The following is a 23598-nucleotide window of genomic DNA, read 5'->3' as shown; positions in this document are numbered from 1 at the left end:
TCATGCATTTCATGTGAGATGGTACAATATTAACATTAAGTTGACAGTTATAACTTTATTATTCATAATATAACCTCTAAGTTATTATGAAAAAGATGTAAAGACATATAGCTAAAAAACCAGGAAAGAAAATTCAATGAAGTATTAAAAATATTTGATTAACTCAAAATGAGGCAGCAAAGAATGGACAGAGAATTAAGAAACAGCTAGGACAATTAGAAATCAAATAGCAAAATGATAAACTGAAATCAAACTGTATCTAAAGTTACAGATATATAAATAATATAAATGAAATGAATATTCTAGTTGAATTACAGAGATTATCAGATAGGAGAAAAAACAAGCAAGATCCAATTAAATGCTATCTATAGAAATATGTTTTAGTAATAAAATCAGAGAAAGAATGACAGCAAAAGGATGAAAAAAGATATGCCATGCAAACAATGAACGTGAAAAAGATGAAATGGCTATATTAATATCAGACAAGATAGACCTCAAGACCAGGAAGAGTGCTAGAGATAAAGAGGGACATTTTATAATGGAAAAACTCAATTCATTACAAAGATATAATACTTATTAATATATATGCCTAATAATAGAGCTTCAAATTACATGAAGCAAAAACAGACAGAATTACAAGGAAAATAGACAATTGCACATAAGTTGGAGATATTAACATTCCCTCTCAGTAATTTATAATAACAACTACACCAAAAAATCAGGAAAGAGAAGATATGAACACTGTCAACCTCCTTGATCTAATTGACATTTATAAAGCACAATATCCCATAACTGGAATACACATTCTTTTCAGGTGACATGGAACTTTCAAGAGCTATATGCTGAACAATAAAACAAATCTCAAGTGATTAAATTGACACAATTATTTTGGAAAACTATTTGGAAGTATCTATTAAAGCTAAACTTATGCCTACCCTATGTACTAGCAAACCCATTCATAGGTATATACCACAGAGAATCATGTCTACCCAAAGGCAAGTACAAAATTGTCTATATCAATTTTATTAATAACACCCCCAAATCTAGAAAGCATTTAAATAAACATCCATCAACAGGAGAATGGATACACTGTGGTATATTCATCTAAGGGAATACAGAAAAATAAACCTTTTGCTCTGCAGAACAAAATGCATGAGTCTCACAGATGTAATAATATGCTCAAGAATCCAGTCATGAATCTGATCATACTGTATGAATCCATTTGTATGAAGTTCAAGAACAGGCAAAACTAATCAACGGTAATTGAGAGAAAAAGAGTGAGAATAGCTGTTAATTCTTGGAGTAGAAAACATTGCCTAGGAAGGACACAAGGGAACATTATATGTGCTGATAATCGTCTTACATGGGTGATCGCTACACTGTGTAAATGACAGTTAAGTTCAAGTCAAAACAACTAACCAGGGTGGTTTCAGAGGCCCAGCAACACCAACTTTATAAACAATATATGTCATAAGAACCTCCATTTTCCAGTCAACATTCCTAGGAGCTCCCAAATGATTCCCAAAGTAGAACTGGTAGATCATTTCCCCCACCAAAGTACATTACTTCCAAATCTGATGACTTGAAATGTGTAATCCTTTGGATAGGAACTTGCAAACAAGTGATCTTGGTACTAGCTATATGAAATTTTCTTGAGCAAATCACTGATTAGATCAATCCTGCAACAAGACTTTTGAATGACTTAAAAATGCAGATTGTTTTGAACCTGTGAGAAGAAATTACCACAAACTGCTGATATGCTTCAGTGTATGTTATACCTGATTAATCTTTAAAGTATAGCTTTTGATGGGTAGAACTTTATGGATAGTTGAAGTTATTGTGAATGTGTGAAAACAATGTTTTTGTTTCAAAGCATTTTCTAGTTTTCATACATTTCCTTCCATTAGATGCCCCTTCCTGACTACCCTCCCTTGTATCCTTCCAGGTGCACATAGTAGGAGGCATCTCTTTGCATAAGTCCAGACAAGCCTGGGAAGCTCGGCATAAAATTTTTGATAGAAAGAGAATTATATATTTTGATTTTTCCCTAGTTGCCACAGCTATAGGGACAGTAAAGAGGACTCATATATGGTCATGTGTTAGTGTAGCTAGTGGGAAGTGTTAGAATCAGACCTGAGTCTAAACAGTGGCTGTAGTATTCAGTGAGTGTGCAATGTTGGGCAAGTTACTAAAACTCTCTGAGCCTCAGTTTCCTTATCTGTAAAATATAATTGATAATCATAGGCTTGTAGGGCATTGTGATAGGGGTACTATGATAGGGTTATCTAGAATGGGGTCAGGCATAGTATAGGGGCTCAATAAATGATAATATTATTATTTTATGATGATAATGCTGCTGCTGACATTAAATTTAGTGGAATTCTGACCTCATTCTTTCATAAATATAGGCAAAAACATCAGTACACAGTTATGCACATTTAAGTGAGTTCTTTTGGTCCTTACTTACTTGAATAATGGGGCTTATCAATTCTTCATAAAGCACTTTGGATTCTGGAGCTAGAGCTCTAAAGAAGTCTAATGACTAAATAAAATTTAAATGCCATTAGTACTTCATATAATTATCACAAAGTGCCAGAGAGATATTTTGAATATCAGTACATTGAGTTGGCTGTTTTGCTCTCTTTAAGATTTCTGTTGAGATGTTAACGAAAAGCAGTAAAAATACTGTATGAAATTTATTTTTGTTTTAATTTTTAAAAATCCCACATTGCTTAGCACAGGAGAATGTGACTATAAGGGAATTTTCGAGTAGTTTATTAGCCTTTAGAATAAAAGTCAGCTTTGTGAATTGCCTAATTGCGTTCAACTTTGGTGCTATTGGCATTCCCCATAATCGCTATAGAACAGTTCATGTGTGGCTTGTGTACACTATAGTTTAATTTGACATTCATTCTTTTTTGATGTTTGGGGAATTTAGGGACCACTGCAAAAATAATTGGCGTGGAAATGCAAAGTGTTTTTCTCTTCTTAAACGACAATATTATGCTTATACAAAGTATATTGAAAAGGAGCTGGGAGGAGAGTTTAGTGGTATGGTGTCAAATAAAATGATTAATATATATTTAGTATTAATTCTCCATTATCATCATCGGTGGGAGGGGAGATGGGATGGCAAAGAGAAAATGGCATGAAATGCTTAGGTGAAACAAAGGCTCCAATTTATTTATTATTTAAGCTGTGCAAAAAACTATGTTAAGAATTTTACATCTGTTATCTTATTTAATCCTTCAGTGCCCCAGGAGAGGAGATGTTCAATGGAAAATACAATTTTTTTAAATCAACAAATATTTATTAGCCACTTATGTGCCATGTATCCTGAAGGACATCAGGAATTCAACAATGGCGAAGACATGGTTCCTCCTCTCCACAATCTCACGGAGAGTGGAGATCGCCAATATACATATGGAAAAATATAGTTTGTAATAAGTAGAGAGAGTAAGAATGAAAAAAGGACTGTCAGTACTGATTTGTAATCATAATTGATTTGTAGATAGACATTCTTAAAACAGTCACGTTGGAATTGGAAGATTTCCCAGATGACTCACACTTAATTTATAATAAAAGATTTATTGATAATCACTAAAAGAGTAGACTTCAGTGTTCTCACCACACACAAAAAAGTGATAACTGTGTGAGGTAATGCATACATTAAATTGCATGATTTAGCCATTCCACAATGTATACATATATCAAACGTCATGTTGTAAACCATGAATGTATACAAGTTTTACTTGCAAATTAAAAAAGAGAATAGATAAGACTATATTTTAGTCCTCCCCAAAAGGATTTACTGAATATGTACTTTTCACGTTTGGAAAAGGCATTGTGCCATGGCACATGGAGTGCACAACCATGCCCAAGGAGAAGAATTCTTTGAAAGATGGTGGCCTGGAAATGCATATCAGACCCCCTCTCTGTCAGAATTCCCCCTCAGGATCCACCCAGTGCACACAGATGGAACCTGGAGAGTGTCGCCGGTGGTGAGATTTCCTGAGATGTCTCTGAAATAGGGCAGGTGCAAAGACTTAAGTGTCTGGGCCAGTGGCCCAGGTCTCTCCTCTGCCAGCAGATGGGAGCAGATATTCTCAGAAGAGAGCTGCCACTGTGGCTGCTGGCCCTTGGGATGGGCTTCCACATTGTTTAAATCTGCCCAGAGATAGAGAGCAACTGCCTGTGGGACTGAACCACTCCAATTCCCACTGTCTAGAGGAAGCCATCTATGGCCTGCCAATCCCATGGAGTCTTCCTTTCTGTAGCGCAGCACAAGGCTGCAGTTTGCCAGCTCATTCACCACTGACTCTATTGCAGGAACTGTCTTGTTCATGCCAGTGGCCTGGAGACCCTTACAGCCTGTGTGAGTGATGTAGGAATGTTATAGCTGTGAGCATACAGGGGTCACTGCCATTCTTGCAAGGCAGTGGATTCTCAGCCTTTGGATACATGTTATAACTTCTAAAAATACCTATGCCTGGATGCCACGCAGACCAATTATATCAGAATAGCCCAGGCATCAGTATGTCTTAAAATCTTCTGTGTGCTTCTAATGTACAGTCAGGGTTACACATTGCTAATTTAATATGACTCAGGATGACCACACTGAATAGTTAAAAGAGATAATTAATTTTGAGGGAAAAACCAATGGAGAGAGAACATAGGGCAGTAACACAGAAAAAAGAAACTTTCAAGTAGGTAGTATTGAACGACAGTAACAAAACCACTTTCTAAAATTCTTTTTCTGAATTTTACAATTTACTAAAATAATTAAAAAATAAATCGCTGGTGGGAACTCAGCTATTGTTTTGAAAACCCAAATAGAGTAAGTGGCTTATAACACAGACAAATAAGAAGAAATGGGAAACAGAAGTGAAAGATACTTGACTGAGGGCTAAGAGGAAAAGGGAATATATAGGCAATGGCTAATAATGGAAGAAATAATAAAACATTTTCCTGAGTGGAAGGATTTAATCTACAATAAAGAAAGGTGTAATGGCTCCCAAATAGCATTGAAATGAAAGGTCCCAAATAATCAAGTGGAAGATATGAGAAAAACATATAATTGATTATTTAGCTTAATGAGAACTCAAAGGATCCTATATATAGCCAAGAGATCATTATTCTCTTAGTAAAAAAAAAATATATTTTGGGAGAATGCAGGATTCATTTGGTATATCCACATATTCTATTAATATATAAAAATTATTCAAGTATAATGAAAAAGGGTCAAGTCACCTAAAAGGTTGAGGATAATGTGACTTGGAGACATAGGAATACACATGCACACATAAGTGTGTATATCATAAAAATACATTAAGAACATTTAATATAAGAAAATACATAATTTAAGATAGAACTTAAGAGATTATATCTAAAGTTTTTAAAATATCTCAGCAAAACCCAAGAGTTGGTGAGTGAGAGGCCTGAGGAACCATAGTCTATAGGCCTGTATGAGTGGGATGGCGTGTTTGGCCACATGGTGACAGACTTGGGTAATAGCATTCTAATATTTTCATGTGATGCCAGGAAAATACAACTGGGCAAGTAAACCGTCTGGGTTGGCAGCACAGTGACTTAATCTGGATTCATCCGTAGAGAAACGTGGGTTTCATCATAGCTATTAGGAATAAACATGTAACCAGTAATAATACTGAAAAGTGTGGTTATCTTTCCAAAGTAACTAGGTGTGCAGGTGGTAGAGGTGGGGAAGAATATGAAAAAAAAAAAAAAAATTGAAATTGCCAGAAAGAGTAAAACTGAGGGGAATATGACAAACAATAATAAATAGATCAAATGAGATTGAAGTATGAAAATAAAAGCAAGTATATAAATTATCACAATACATGAAAAATACTGACTGAACTTACATGATGCAAGTAAGAGACTCTCATAAGAGGTTAAAATGCAAAATGCACAAAATGATAAAATAATTAATAGTACAATCAAAACAGTATGATTTCAATGCACCAAACATGACAAAAACTCTAAAAAATAAGAATGACTTGGACCAAGTAAAATTATAGTAGTAGATTTTAATATAATTCATTAGAAAAATATTAGTGATCAATTCAATAAAACACCTAGGCTACCTTGCATTTTAATGATGTAATTAAAAGCTCAAAGCAATATGTACTAAAGGAACATTTTAGCCTATGTGCAAAGAGCAAGCATTATATTTTGGTTCACAGGCATCTGCAATTATCAAAAAATGAATAAGATCATAACATTAAAAATTTAGAGGTTTTGTAGGTCACATTTCTAATTATAGCCAATAAAACTAGAAATCAACAGTACAGTTATTGTAAAATCTTAGCTACTTGTAATTTAAAAACATAAGCCCTCAAGTAAAAAAGAAATTTAAAATATCACAAATTATCTAGGTAGACAAATACCAAAAGGTCAGCTTACATTATAGCTTATATGACATAGCCATTGTTTTATTTAGAGAAAATTATTATTATTATTAAAGGAAAGTCTCATAATAAAGGTAATGACTATTTAACTTAAGAAGCTAGAAAAATTATGGTACAGCATACTGAAAGAGTGAAGGTAGTAATCATTACTGATGTAAAAGATAAAATTAAAAAAATCGGAAAAGCATATTGTCAAAAGGAGAAATATATCCTTAGATATGGGCCTTTAGAAAATGCAAAACACCTGGCCTGTTTGATTATACGTAATAATTAGAAAAGCATAGTTGACAATATCACAGATACTAAAAATATAAACAATTTATAAGAGAATATTATTAATATGTGTATTTCTTCTGAGGATTATATTTTATTAATAACTGATTTCTCACTTATTTCAATAGTCTCAGTATATTTGTTTCACCAACAATTTTTCCCATTTTGCAAGCACTTTACCCCTACCATTGCTGTTATTTAAATTTAGGTCTTACAACTTTCTTTATAGTACCAAGGTCTGATATCATCTTCACACTACCGTCATGTTTCAAATAGTACTATTTTTTTTAGCAATAGAAGAGGTTGTTTAGGATATAGTCCTGATGGTCAGTGTCTAGCTTGATATATGAAGGAGGAATTCACCTAACAGAGGCATTGCATTTGTTTTTCTGGATGAATACTGCATGTACCAAGTGACTCCCCTGTGACTTCCATTGTACCAGCTAGAAACAAGAATGGGTACTCTCTTCTTTAATGACAACTTTGTTCCTAAAACTCAGCATTGTGGTGCAGTTCACTATCCTCCAGTTTTCAGACTATTGCCATCATTGAGCTTGTTTTATCAAGCTGGTTAAAATGTGTGTTATAATAGGAATAAATTTCCTTATGATATTAGACTACCCATGAAAATGCATGAAGGAATCTTCAACATTGTCATGGGGACCTCAACAACAACCATGTATAAATGTACTATCTCTTGAATATAAAACCAGTGTCTCAACATTGGGAAATAATTGGAAATGGTGATGGTATAATAACTCCTGGTAAGCTATGGCTTTAAAATTGACATAGAAAGTCTCTAGAGTCAAAGCATGGAGTCTTTAAATGAGACTGGGCAAAACAACTGCCAATAAAAATGCCCAACATTGAGTATTATCACTTAAAAAATTGCCATTTTGGTATATTAAAAAATAGTTTTCTACATTTTTTCCCCCTACATTTTCCCATTTACAATAACTGCCAAGGTCTGTGATACTGGAACAAGGCCTTTGGCTTAAATAGGTATAAACCTCGTTTCCACTGGCTTGCCCACTGTAGAGCTCTATATGTACATTTAATAAATGCTTTGGCTTGTGTTGATAAGCAAGAGACAGAAAATGTCTGGTTGCTTCAATAGTTTCTAAGTAAAGTATGGTTTATTTCTACTGCTCTCTAGAGTCTAACAGATATTACAATATTTTAGAATTATATTAAGATTATAATACTACTGAGGCTTTGAGTTTGTTAAAAAGAATACTGTACTCAAGCTTTTTCTGCTTCTCAAGCTAGAAACCAACTTGTCTTTAAAACAGTAAGAAGTCCACATATAACTTTTAAGATTTCGAATTTTAATACTACAAGATGTATGTCCATTGTGGTTTTGTTTTTCTTTTCCTCCAATTCAAGGCATTAAAACAGCCTAACCAAACTAAAGTAGCCATAGGGTGTACAATTTTAGTTCATCTGTTATTGTCACATTCTAAGTTAAATTATGTATTTGGATTTTGTATTACAGTATCTTCTGTGTATTTATTCTTGTATTCTTATAGACAGATAGGTTTTGTTCCACTGAAAACCCTTGAATTTGTAACTTAAACCTTGAATTATGACAGATAAAATTATCTGAATTGCTATATTGCACTTATCACAAAGCTCTGTTTCCCTATGCAATAGGATGGAAATGATTCAAAATGTTATTTATTATTTAAGAAGAGTATCTGGCAAGAAAAGTATATAAACCAATACATATATTTTCAAGTGATTAAATGAAAAATGAATACTAAGCTGGAATATTTGATAGTCTAAGAAGCAGTTTGTAATGAGTATATGACAAGGCTGTAGACTTCTTTTTTACATCACTAAAGTCCATGTAGCTTTATCTTAAATTCCATAGACAGGTTTGTAACTCTTTAAGCTGTTCTTGTCACATCTTGATCCTGCCCTGAGGAAGAGAATTAGGTTGTTTAGTATCTTTATAAAATTGTCATACATTTCTGTATTTTCCATCAGCAGTATCACAATGATAGTTTATATGCAGCAGTCCCCAACCTTTTTGGCACCAGGGACTAGTTTTATGGAAGACAGTTTTTCCATGGACAGGGGGTGGGAGGGATGGTTTCAGGATGATTCAAGCACATTGCATTTATTGTGCAGTCAGACCTCTCTGCTAATGATAATCTGTATTTGCAGCTGCTCCCCAGCCCTAGCATCAACGCCTCAGCTTCACCTCAGATCATCAGGCCTTAGATTCCCATAAGGAGCGTGCAACCTGGGTCCCTTGCATGTACAGTTTACAGTAGGGTTCGCACTCCCGTGAGAATCTAATGCCACTGCTGATCTGACAGGAGGCGGAGGTTATGCAGTGATCAGAGTGATGGGGAGCAGCTGGGCTGTAAATATAGATGAAGCTTTGCTGGCTTGCCCGCTGCTCACCTCCTGCTGTGTGGCCTGGTCCCTAACAGGCCACAAACTGGTACTGGTCCGTGGGCTGGGGGTTGGGGATCACAGGTTTATAGGATGCTCTCATGTATACATAACACTGAGGATTATTGTCCTGCTTAATGACTTGATGAAGAACATACAACTATTGAATAACTGGGTTGCAAACTCTGAGAAACTACTTTGGGAGTTAGGATACAAATGTGTATAACTTCATGTTTTCACGGATAATGTAGATAAGCTAAGAGAGATTATGTGCATATGGGAATGTTGTTATCTCTATCAGGCACCTATCTCTTCAATTCCTTTCATACCTGGCTCCAACTTGCTCTTCTCAGTTCAACTTCAGTACAAAGAAATATCACTGGCTTTTTGATCCAGTTGTCCTTTTATCATATTTGCCTGGAAAAATCCCAGTCATGGTTCAGTCTACTGTCCATTTTATCTAAACCTATACCTGGATTACTCAACACGGCAAGGCACAGATGTTAATATCTATCAGTTCATTATCTCTATACTTACTGGGGCAAAGAACTGTATGTCAACCCTATATCCCTCCAGTCTCTTCCCTTCCATTTACCAGAGCAGCCACCTGAATCCTTCTTCACACACTCAGATATACGACCTACCTCTGACGCCAAAGGGAAAATAGAGTTTGTCATCTGTAACTCCTTAAGCTCATGTCACTAAGACTCACATTGCTTGGTCTTGACATCCACTCTTGAACCTTCCCTCCTTGGTCAATAGGATAATCCTTCCTCTTTCGTTTTAAAGTTAAAACCTATATCCATGCTCAGAACCCATCCCCCCTAGTTCCCATAGTGACTAAGATTCATCAGTTCTCTTTCCCTTTCTATATCTTCCACTTCTCCCTCGTAATCCTTTTTGCTTGGCATTTACCTACAGGCATGGCCTGTTCTCAGACCTTTCCTCTGTGTGTGCACACTCGTCTCTTCTTTTTATAAGGACACTAGTCCTAATGGATTACGGACTCATCCTTGTGACTTCATTTAACCTTAAATACCTTTTTAAAGGCTGTATCTTCAAATACATACAGTCACATTGGGGATTAGGGAATTCAACATCTGAACTTTGGGGGGACACAATTCAGTATATAATAGATCCATGTACAGACCAAACATCGTGAGATCTCCATTACTAGCCTGACCTAGCTGCTTCCTTGCTGAGTGACCAACCTCACAGCAGCAGAGACTGACACTGAGCCTTACATGTGGTACTAGTTCTCAGAAGTCCCAGACAGAACCTTCCCCTTCACAGGGAGCAGCATTTTATCTTTAGCAGACTCAGCATATATCCCAATGCTATCTCTAGCTCCACCATCCAGGGCTTACAGATAAACTTATCCATGTGTATATTACCCTCTACAACATTGTCATGGACTCATAACCACATAATTCACACTTCAAACCATGTGCTCCCACCCCTAGAAGCAGCTTTTCTGAAAGGATGATGAAGTAACCCATTGAGTGTTTACCTAATGCCTTGGCAGGTAGTGTATCTGATCTGACCTCCAGGATGTGTTGTGACATATCTCCTGAACCAATGACACAAAAGGTATACCCTTCCAAGGAGAAAAGAAGGTAACTAGAGGATAACTTCAGACGATAAATTAATCAAAGAAATATCCAAAGATGGCAGAACATTTTCAGAAATAAACCAAATAAATAGAAGAAGATTCTTGAATTATGATGTTTACCCTAGGTCTGAGTGAAGCTTTATACTAAAAGATGTATTGACTGAAGTTTCTTCATCTTAAATCCTTTAAAACTTTTTCCATCTTAGATGCTAGTTCTCTGTTCCCTGTCTCTTGGTATAGCCCCTCGTTGCTCCCTGCTTTTCAGTCTTTGAATTTAGTAGGACACAAATGTAGGAATATATTTTATTTTAAATTTATGCTATGTCTTTAACTTAGGCTAGGAACCAATAAGGTACAAGATACAAATAAAACATTATCATGTAAAGCTTCTATTATCAAATAATATAGAATGTAAGTCAACTGATCTCTAAATTGCTAATTGATAAAATAGTTCTACAGACTATGTCCTTGGACATTATTGCCTAAGGAAATATTCTAAAGTGCCAGAGGTTTCATTACTGAGTATATTTTTATAAAATGGAAATTTATTGATTGTCATCAGATGGAAATTAGAAAGAAAATCAAATACTTAAAATCATCTCATCAATTTATTTTATCTGATCTTTAAAGTGCACGCACACACACACACACACACACACACACACACACACACACATACACACTGATCCATTTAACTAGAAATGCACTTTTTTTTTTTTTTTTTGAGACAGAGTCTCGCTCTGTTGCCCGGGCTAGAGTGAGTGCCGTGGCGTCAGCCTAGCTCACAGCAACCTCAAACTCTTGGGGTTAAGCAATTCTTCTGCCTCAGCCTCCCGAGTAGCTGGGACTACAGGCATGTGCCACCATGCCTGGCTAATTTTTTCTCTATATATTTTTAGTTGTCCAGATAATTTCTTTCTATTTTTAGTGAGGTCAGGGTCTCACTCTTGCTCAGGCTGGTCTCGAACTCCTGACCTCCATGCCCGGCTAATTTTTTCTCTCTATATTTTTAGTTGTCCAGATAATTTCTTTCTATTTTTAGTAGAGACGGGGTCTCACTCTTGCTCAGGCTGGTCTCGAACTCCTGACCTCGAGTGATCCACCCACCTCGGCCTCCCAGAGTGCTAGGATTACAGGCGTGAGCCACCACCGTGCCTGGCCTGAAATGCACATTTATATATGATTTTGCTAAACCTTTTTCAATAAATTTTATGAAAATTATTGTAATATTTCTATAGATATGTGATCAATTTTCTTAAAAAAATCTGCCATGTATATGCCAAGTGTTCTAAAGGTAGTATAATTATATTTATAGAAATTGAAGAGAATATACATTTGAATTTCTTTTAAAAATAATGTGTTTTTATCTCAACTGTGAGGCATCAAAATGAGGTGACCAAGAATCTTATATAGATTCAGAGCATCTCTGGCAAATACCTTTACCAATGTTTTTTTTTTTCATGTGAATTTGAGTCATTGTCTAGTGCCCTTTCATTTTAGCCTGAGGGATATATTTAGTATTTCTTGTAAGGCAGATCTGCTAGCAACAAACTCATTCAGTTTTTACCAGGAAATGTCTTAAGGCACCTTCAACACTCAGCAGGCATTTTATAATGCTGCCTAGCCTACACTTGCTGCTAGTGCAGCGCCTCCAGCCTCCAGGGTAACCGGAGGTGAGAATTTAGGAGATTCTCAGGTTTGACTGGAGGTGGCATTGCAAATTAGCCCATGCTTCCTACCACAAAGGAGATGGTTGCTGGAGCCCAAGATTTCAACTGGTTAAGATAAACCATGGGGAAGAAAATCCAGATATGGGCCAGGTATGGTGGCTCAGGCCTGTCATCCTAGTACTCTGGGAGGCCGAGGCGGGAAGATCGCTGGAGCTCAGGAGCGTGAGACCAGTCTGAGCAAGAGTGAGACCCCATCTCTACTAAAAATAGAAAAAAATATTTTTATTTTATTTATTTCAGGATATTATGAGGGTACAAACATTTTGGATAGCTGGGTGTAGTGGTGTGTGCCTGTGGTCCTAGCTACTCAGGAGGCTGAGGCAGGAGGATTGCTTGAGCCCAGGAGTTGGAGGTTGCTGTGAGCTAGGCTGACACCATGGGACTCTAGCCCGGGCAACAGAGTGAGACTCTGTCTCAGGAAAATAAAAATAATAAAAAAAAGAAAATCCAGGTATGGAATAGGTGCATGGAAAAAAAGGAGGAGAGAAGACTGAAAGAGGTGAGAGAAGGAGGGCAGAGAGAAGAGCAGATAAATTAAAGAAGTGAAGGGAATTTAATAGCTCATTAAGACAATCATGAGCAAAGTAGGGAGATTAGTGGTAGAAAGGAAATGGTAGAATTGCTTTTATTTCTGGCTTCAGCTTTGAATGTACTCTTATTTCTCCTCCCAATTTATATTGAACTTTTCCTCTCCTTTTAGAGATGGCAGAGTAACCATAGCAGAATGATTGTAAACATATGGTGTGTGTTAATGTGATTGTTTGCCTCCTCATTATGGATTTAGTATGACCATTAACATCTAACTGCCTAATTTCCCAGTAACCATTGAAAAATTAGAGCTGCGTCATTGCCACCCTAGTACTCACCAGAATAATTTTGTCATTTCTAAGAGCATTTAATCTTTGAAAAATGATGCAAATCATTTACTTTTGTATTATTTTGACTTTTGGCCTATATTGATATGATTTATTTGCAAATTACATTTCTGTATAAAATAAAAATCACTTAGCTAACAGTCTTGTACATAAAAAAATAAATTGTAGGTATATTATCTAATTTTTAGGATACTTTTCCTGTATGAGATTAATGCTTATTTATTCTTTTTATATCTTGGTCCATATCAAAGTTCTTAAAAAATTATTATCATCTACATGTATATGGTAAAATACCCAAATCCTTCCATGCTTTTAAAAAATTTTTCCCATAAATCACCAAGAATAAATTCTTACTGTGTACACAGGTGTAATTTATTATTTAGTGGGGAAAAATTCCTCTGAAGCTAAAGAATTTTCTTTCTGATTATAGAAGGATGTGTGATCTTTTAGTAATTTCCACACTGTATATAAAAAATTAGGAACTGCACATATGTATACACATTCACACCCACATGTCTACACACAAGATTATCTACATACATACACTCTTTCCCTTTCTCTCCCTGATACAGACATAAATACTCACCAGTCTGCAAATTCACACACACTCACGCTCACCCACGCACATTCGCATGTACATACTCACACACAGTATTCACATACTCACTTTCACATGCATATTCAAATAGAGATAATTGTACTTATAAATATAATTATAAAATGTATTATGAACATTTCTATTTGATTCAGAATATGCAGAATTTTTCTGACACTGTATTATTTTCACTAGTATGAAGGAGGGGTAAACCTGAGATTTGTCTGTCTTTCAACTTGGATGGGAATAAACAGAACTATGTATGCGTTTCATTTTGAAATATACTGAATGTTTCTATTAGATTTCAACCCTTAATCTTCTCTTCAGGTATTCAATTAATCTTAAAAGCATCTGGAACAGAAATGCACATATAAAGTTATAACTTTAATTTTTCTCTTAAAAATATGGTCAATCATAAATTCCCAAAAAGGAGAGTAAATAGTCATCAGTTAAATGTATTTTCCATTAGGATTATAGATAAAAGCACAATGATTCTACCTGTTATAAACTTTATGCCTAGCTTCTAATACCTCTAGTTCTACTGGTTCCTCTGATATAGTAGGTTTTTATTTCTTGCACATTCACCCCACATCCAGCCTAGACAATTATACTGAAGATTCCAATCCCATCCAATCGGGGCATTTGGACATAGCTGTATACGTTGTGAGTTGGACAAATGAATGGGGTGGCTGTGCCTGTATAACCTTGTCTCTCCATGTTCATTTTGGGAAAACCAGTCCACAGATGTGAAGGAATGTGTAGAAATAATATCATCCCTGGCTTGGCTTTTTTTGTAAGAGGGAGGTGTCTGAACAGGGCCAGAAAACTGGGGGGAGGAATGGTGCTCTGCGACACCTCCATACTTCACACCCAGGGCATTGGCATTCTGGCTGAAGGAAAGCGCTCAAGAAAACAATCTGTTCTGTGCATCTGTCATTTGGGAATTTTAGAACTTGAACTTAAGGAAACCCCAAACTTAATGCATCAGCCTTCTTTTCCCCCAAACACTCTTTTAGAGATGAGAAAATAGAACCCCAAAGAAGGGAAACAACTTGCTTAAGGTCACACAAATAGTTTGTGTCAAAGTCAAGATTATAATAATAGTAGTCTAATTTCTAATCCAGAGTGTCTTTTATTACCCCCTAAGAATTTCTGATCACCCACTACCTAGGTGATTACCTACTATTGCTTCTTTTCTACTGTCTAAATCATGAATGCTTATATGGAATGAATTCCATCATGCACATTCTGTAGAATCTGCAATTTCCTTCCCTCTAAGCTCTTGTGTCACGTTTAGTAGCTTGTATCTGATTGTGAGGGATTTGTCAATACCACAGCCTGAAAAAACACGCAGCAGATTCCTCTTATTTTTAATTATTGGTAACTTACCTTCATTAGAAGTAGCCTTTAAAATCTTATCCGGAAGTTCTCCTGCTATCCTATTTTAAAGTGTGAAAAGTGGACATCTTTCAGTTTTAAGAGTATGCAAATGATAATATTGACCCAAAATAAATGCAAGCTAAGAACTTGCTTGACACAGTATATGTAACTTCAGAGTTTTTAGAAGGGAGTGTATGCTCAATATTTTTATAATTGCAATGAGTTTTATAAGCAACTTTATTGAATTATGTTGATTTTCGACTTTAAAGAAAAAGGGGTATTTGAGCAGATGATGGTGTCCAAAATGAGAATGTTGTCAACCTCTTATTTGACTGGAGTTCAACCAATGTAGTGGTAGAGAGATTAAGTAGCCTTGATTTGATCTGTTGTTGCACTTGTAGACTTTTTTTTATATATACAGAAGATATTGGGTGGCTTAGAAGACTTTTGTGAAAATATGTATAATGTGAAATAAAGAAATAATTATACTTATCCAGAGTAGAGGTTTTGTTTTTAATTTAATTTGTACAATTAGCTATTTTATACTTGTTTTATTTTTCCTTCTATTTTTGCCTGGCAGGTTGTCGGATATGGCAGGGAGGTAGAAAAATTTCTGAGATCAAACACTATTTCTAGGTAGCTGCTTCCTTTGCTGTGAATTTACCGTTAATCCTCTTAGTCATAATCTTTTCAATTGAATATATAGTCCCATTCTCCACGTTGAGAATGCTAAATATCATTTCAAAGTGATTAAAAAGTTCTAATAACATTCTCATTTTATGACTGTTTGGATAATTTCCTAAAGATGAAGAAGCAATAATAATGGGTGGGGGATTTTAATATTAAGTATTTAGAGACTAATAATGTGAAATTAATATTTATAAAATGTTTACGGGCAAGATAGCTAACATTTAATGAAAATGTCTCCAATTACATTAGTATTATTAGATTGACCCACATAATGGTAAGATATAAATTATGCATTTTCTCATTGATCCTTGACAAGTTTGTATATGGAAATATGACTGATGAGGTGAATGTTTGTGGACTTTGGAATCATTCAGACTTATTAGCAGTGGGAGCTTGAGAAAGTTGACTATACTCTGAAACTCAGTAAATGGCAATGGTAATTCCTGTCTTGCCTGATTTTTTAATGTATCAGTGATATATTGTGCAAGTGCATAGCGTAATGATCTGAATGTAGTGATTATAATAGTAATAATAGTAACAATAAGATAATCACTTAAAAATAAACTAAATACAATATGAAACAGCTGACACTGACCTTGTATTTTTTATGTGTATTCTATTTCCAAAATATCGAAGTATTTTATTTGCCATCTCTCTGTAAAAACTGAGATATTTAAGTGAGAGATGCTTTATAGTCTAGGAATTAAGATGGGACAGGAGATGAAGTTAAGTTCAAACAAAAGGCCTAATGAGTATTTCTCAAAACCTTTGTGAAAATTGCACAGTTAATAAGGTGACTTAATTTCATTGCTAGCAGCGCCAATGCATATTTCATTCATTTTAAGTGTTTCCTTTTTCAGAGCCAGAATGAAAATATAATAATTGCACAGTCCACGATTAGCCAGCTGCTTAGCAATTCTCTATCTTATTGAGTATTTTCTGCCATATCTTTTTGCCAGCAAAGGACAGCAAGCAGGCAATATTAGTTGAGGATAGACAATGTATTTTCATTTTGACATAATTGCTCTCCCTTGAATGGAGTATTAGAGCCACCAGCAGTGTTTGCTACCTGCGTATTTAAAAAAATCGAAGATGACAAAAAGTCCCATCCACTGTACAGAGAGCCCTTTTTATGGAGATGTAACTAGTTTCACCAAACTGATTTTGTAACTGTGTCTCTCTGGCTTTAAGTCTGAAGTCTTTTTGAAGGAGGACCAATGGATATTAATTAGAAATCTTTGTGTCCATGCCCAGTCCCCTCCCCTCACAGTGAGAGAGTGTTGGTGACAAGGCCTCACTTCCACCCTCTCCCCACCCACCCCTAACACAGGCTAACAACCATCAGGCAGGGAAATATTCTGGAAAGAGTGATTTAAAAGAATGGTAAAGCTCAGGGCTGGCAATCTTCACAGATTTCTGTAAAGAAACATCTCTGACATTCAGGGTGCACAGTTGTTCCTTCTCCTGGCCAGGTGGGTAGAAAATTGCCCTGGACATCATGCGTGTGACTGAGAGCAACGCGAACTTTTAAACGAGATGACTGGGGAAAGAGGGATTGTACTAGTTTGCTTTCGTACTTTTCAGTTTCTTCAGATTGGTCTTTCCTGACGAATCCTGATAAATTAGCCAGTGGCCTCCTAATCAAGACCAGTGAGGGTCCAACCAAAGAGATATTTGAGATTGCTTTCCTGCATCAGAGGAAATATATAATAAAATATAATATAATAAAACAAAGTAAAAGGTCATCATGAGATACTGCCACTATGTATGAGCTGTTACTGCCTTAGTAGTAATATTAAATAATAGTAACTACTGTGTATTGAATCCTCAACAACCACAAGATGGTGGACCAGGGGTTTTACTTACATTATTTTTAATGTACACATGTAACCAGCAAGGTTAATGCATATATGCAATCAATAAGGTCATTACTGTTATTTTCCAAGTTTAGCAGTTGACAGAGGAGCTTTCACCATGGTTAAGGGGCCAAGCCTGATTCAGATTCATGTCTGACTATAAAGCTTGTCTCTTCTTCCAACATTCTACACTCCTTCATAGAAATTACAAGCACCTGCCTTCTTATCAACTATATTATTCTGGGTAAATTGCACTATTCTTTAAATTCTATGTTTGTTCTTTTAAAATGGTTGATCATTGGGCTACGAAAATAACCAACATGACCCCTTTGCAGAGTCTAATTTTGGGGAAATTGTTTTAAATCAGAATTAAGAGGCTGGTTTCGCTTTAAGCCTCATCTAGCATGGGGCAGAGTGAGAACTGCCTTGTTGGCACTAACAAAAGGAAGCACCATGCAGACCTGGGCAAGGCATCTTCACGGTCCCCAAATCTGCAGTTGAGTCGAAGAAGCACTTAATTCTAAAATCTCTTATGACCATATATTTCTCTGATTCAAGGATCATAAGCTAATGAACTCATGGTAGAGATTGGTAGATACCACATTTATATATGCGTATATAATACATAATATACATACATATGATATACATGGTATGCACAAAAATACATATATAATATCTTTACCACAAAGAAAATGGTACATGCTATAGTTACTAATTAAAAAATATGGAAGTATCTAAAAATAAATTTAATATTACCTTCTCAATAGATCCTCCTCCCATAGCCTTTTAACAATTTGAGGCATATGCATTTAAACCTTTCTCTGTGCTCACACATATATTTTTCTTTTCTGGCTTTCACTCTGTTATTTTTCAACAAAAATGTTTAAAGTCTGAAATTTCTAGAGTTGATTCTAAAGTGTGTGACAGCTCGTTCAAATAATAAGTGTGTTTTAAATTCATAGATATTGCGCAACTATTTTGCAAAAAATAGTTGCAGATCACACTTTCAGAAGAATGGTGGTCATGTCCTTTCTTCTAAAATTCTCTACATCTCAGGATGCTATATATTTTTTAAATTTTGGCTAATCTGATGAGTGAAAAAGTATATTTCATTCGTGGTGCATAATCTGGATACCTAGTGATGCTGAAAATCTTTTTTTGTTTAATGGCTATTTGTGTGTCCTTCTTTGTGGCTTGCCTGCTAATATACTTTGCTAACTTTTCTATTGGTTTGTTAAATTTACTTTTATAACTAGAAGAACTCTGTGGATGTTAGCATTATTAGCCTTTTGTTTGTCATGCTCATTCTAAATGCTTTTCCCAGTCTATTATTTTTCCTTTGCTTTTGTTTATGGAGGTTTTGGCAAACTATTATTTTATGTCATAAAATAGGGTTATCTTAAGAAGATCTGACAGTATGTTATGAAATTTTTCTACAGCAACATTTTCATAATTTTTACCATGAAATTTGTTTGTATACTTTGTGTGAGTTAGAGGTTAAACTTTCTTTAATGTCATTAGCAAAAAAATTCTAGCTTTCTATGTTTTATTGATGTGAGGTCATTGTAAAGGTAGAAGTTTAATTAATACTCTATTCTATAATTGTGTGTTTATTGAGACTATTTGTCTCTTGGATCAAATTTCATAGTGTTTGTCAAGATTTCAGTTGGCCTTTCACAGTCGCTCTTATACTTTGAATTCCTTCTGAGATTTTATGTTTTTTCATGAACCTAACTTTTTACATTTTCAATTTCTCTCTTTTTTTCTGAAGTCATGTGACAAAAGATTATCTATGCCTTTCTTAAACTGAGTCATGGTTGTATATCCCTCTAACTGTATGCTTTGACATGCCACAGTCTCCTCTGCAGAGGCAAATTAGTAGGTGATGGAAGGCATGGCAGTTCTCCTGTGGGCACAGAGTGACTCTAGCCCTTCTGCTATGGTTTTGAGAGGAAGCCTCTCTGCTCTCTTTTTCCAAGGGATTGACTGCCATGTCCCAGATGCAGGCCCTGGCCATATTGCCACTTCCTTCCACCAAGGGCCTCTAGGGTTTACACAATTGAGTAGTTGCTCTAAAGAACACAAGAAACAGAAAGACATGTGCTGTCCATCCTTCAGAGACCACAAAGCTTCAGTCACTTTGGACTTTTCATAAACACATCTCCCTAAGATTGAGGAGAGATAAACCTTGTCTTTTACTTCAGGGCCATTGGTGAAAGAAGCCCTGCCTTGATTTTCTTCCCTGACATCCCAGCAGGACTTACAGCCTCTGATACATCCTCAGTGGTCCACCAACAGCATACTTGTTTAGATTGATCACCTACTCCAGAGTGTTGGGAATTAGAGTAGGACAGTGACATGTGAACAGTGTGCCATTATCCCAGATTCCTACAGAAAAGACTTCAATATTTAGATACAGCTTGGAAAGATAAAAAAAACTTTTGTGGTAGTCTCTAAAAAATATCTTCCTTTAACATGCTTTGGGATCAAAATGCAATCAAATTTTGAGTATTTTCTTCTTAAAATTGTTGATATAATATGAATTTGGGGAAAAAAATAACATTTTTCTGCAAGGAATTCTAGAATTTAAAGGCTGAGCCACCTGAATTTCAATTTCTTAAAAAGCTAAATCATGTTTTGCTCTCCTGCCATGGGTCTAATCATAACTGTATGAGTGCTTTTCTCCTCTCCTAGATGCCACTGCCTTTATGTAACATCTCTCCATCTGAGGCCATGGCAGGAGCCCTGGGCTCCCCACATGCTCCATCACCCTCTTGCCGAAATGCTCCTCACTTTCGTGATCACTGCTGCTGTGGTCTCAACTGTCATTTCCTCAGCACCATCTGTAGACTGATATTTTGTGAGGATTTGTACGGATTCCAAGTCAGAATCCAGCTCAACGGGCCAGCATATTTAGTTTTTAAGAGAAAAGAAAGTAATTGATCAATTTCTATTCTAGTCCACTCTCTTTTCCCCCCTACTTCTCCCCATTCCACCCTCACATGAAGATATTCTTACGGCTTTGAAATGGAATCAAATTTCCAGGCTGCACAATTAAATTTCAGTCAAAAATTTCACTTACCAGAACGCTCACAATACTAATAGTGTTGTTAGAAATAAGACACTTGATTAAAAGGCGGCACATTTGTCTATATCTTTAATGTGCATTCCGAATGAGTCTTAGCAGGGGGCTGATTCACATGAAAATGCACAATTAGCTCATCCAAGTTTAATACACCATTATCTGCACCCAGGCCCTCTCTTCATTACCATTTGAATGCACTGTTTTCTTTGGAGTTTTGTGCAGGAAGCAAATCCCTATATATGGCACACAGCTCTAGACTCTGATTTGTCTTCTCTTGCCCTTTAGAGAAAAGGCCAAAACAACGTGCTCTTTGGTGCATTAATTTTCAATCTCTGGCTATTTTTGAATTTGTAATGCAGCACATTTCCTTTTCCAAGAGACTTTAGTCGGGATACAATGTGGAAGGAGATATAGCCAAGGGATTTGTTTGTTATGGGACTGCTTTAAAGGGTTGTTGAAATCCAGTGAAATAAAATATTACTTGAATCTGATGTCACTGCTGTATTGAGTCCCTTAGTACTTGGGCTTTGGAATCTGAGACAACCATTTCCTGAAATAAAAACCGAGAAAACAAGAGTTTTATTTAGTTCCTATCAATGTTGTCCTTTGGCCTTTCATTAATTTTCAGTGTTTCTAGCATCTGCACTCCCACAGTTCTACAAGCTGCCCTGGTATGCAGAATTCCATTTAATCTGTAACAAATAGAATCAGTAACAGAATAAAAATACTGTAAGTGTTTTTAAAATAATTTCTTTCCTCTTTTATCCTAATTTTCAAGCATCATGTATATTTAGCTCTTCAAAGAGACTTAAATAATTGTAAAAAGAGAAAATGACTTTCTTATGACGTAAGCAAGTTTCTACTCTTGAATAATGAGTCATATAGGATATTTTACTAAGTATGAAGTCATTTTAGAATAATCTGATTGGCTATTATTTTTCAGATTTATATAGAAAACAAAGAGATGTAACATTCTTGAGGGGCACAAATTGTTAAAACTCTTATTTGCTCATAAGGTAATGTTAAGCAAATTGTAATATTAAGGAAATAAAAATTTGCTAAGGGTAAAGAGAAAAAGGTTTATAGGAGGGCACATGACATATTAGAAACTGATTTTTTTATATCCTCTGCAACTTTCTACCTTTGTTTGCCAAGAATTTTTCTTAATCTCTCTGAGTTTCAGAATTTCTCTTTCCTTTTCCTGGCAACATCTGGAAAAATGGCATAATAACACCTGCTGTGCACCATATTGTGAGAATTAGAGGTAAAATTACAAAATATCTAGTCATACACAAGCTCATCAAGGTTGCAGGATAAAAGATCAATTAAAAAAATCAACTATTTCTATATGCTAACAATGAATAATCTGAAGTGGAAGTTAAGAAAATAATTTCATTTACAATAGTATCAAAACAAAGAAATACTTAGGAATAAATTTAAAAAATGAAGCATAAGACTTATACACTAAAAGCTAGAAAACATTGATGTTTATTTGTTCATTTTCAAAATTTTTTGTTTTTAATTATTATGAGTACATAATTGTATATATTTGTAGGGTACATGTGATGTTTTGACACAGGTTTACAATATGAATTAATCATATCAGGGTAATTGGGGTATCCGTCAGCTCAGGCATTTATCATTTGTGTTAGGAACCTTCCAGTTCCACTCTTTTAGTTATTTTAAAGTATACCCTAACTTATTGTTGATTATAGTCACTTTGTTGTGCTATCAAATATCATTCCTTTTATCTAACTAACTATATTTTTGCACCCATTAACTATCCTCACTTTATTCCCCGCTTCCCACTACCCTTCCTAGCCTCTGGTAACCATCATTCTACTGTCTGTCTCCATGAGATCAACTGTTTTAATATTTAGGTCCCACATATGAGTGAGAACATGTGAGATTTGCCTTTCTGTGCTTGGCTTATTTCATTTAACATAATGTTCTCCATTTCCATCCATGTTGTTTCAAATGGCAGGATTTCATTATTTTTTGTGGTGATATAATATTCCATTGTGTACATGTACCACATTTTTTAATCCATTCATCTGTTGATGGACACTTAGGTTGATTACAAATATTGACTATTGTGAATAGTGCTGCAATAAACATGAGAGTTCAGATATCTTTTTGATATTTTGGTATACTGATTTCCCTTCTTTTGGATATAGACCTGGCAGTGGGATTGCAGGGTCATATGGTAGTTCTATTTTTATTTTTTTGAGAAATCTTCATACTGTCTCTATAGTGGTTGCACTAATTTACATTCCAACTATAATAATGTAAAGGGTTACCCTTTTTCCACATCCTCACCAGCATTCATTATTGCCTGTCTTTTTGATAAAAGCCATTTTAACTGGGATGAGATGGTATCTCATTGTAGTTTTGATTTGAATTTCTCCAGTGACTAGTGATGTTGAGCATTTTTTGTATACTTATTCGTCCCAAATAAATGGAAAATTATTCCATGTTCACGGTTCAGAAAATTGAATATCATTACGATGGTAATACTCTCTAAGTTGCTCTACACAATGCCTGTCAAAATCCCAGCTGATTTTTTTTTTTTTGCATAAACTGACAAGCTGATCCTAAAATTTGTGTGGAAATGCAAGGGACCCCAGATAGCCAAAACAATCTTGAAAAGAAGAAACAAAGTTGGAGT

Source organism: Lemur catta, chromosome 20 (genome assembly GCF_020740605.2).
Source record: "Lemur catta isolate mLemCat1 chromosome 20, mLemCat1.pri, whole genome shotgun sequence".
In the NCBI taxonomy this organism is placed as follows: domain Eukaryota; kingdom Metazoa; phylum Chordata; class Mammalia; order Primates; family Lemuridae; genus Lemur; species Lemur catta.
The sequence above is the reverse complement of the archived record's forward strand: the minus strand, read 5'-3'. Positions refer to the sequence as shown.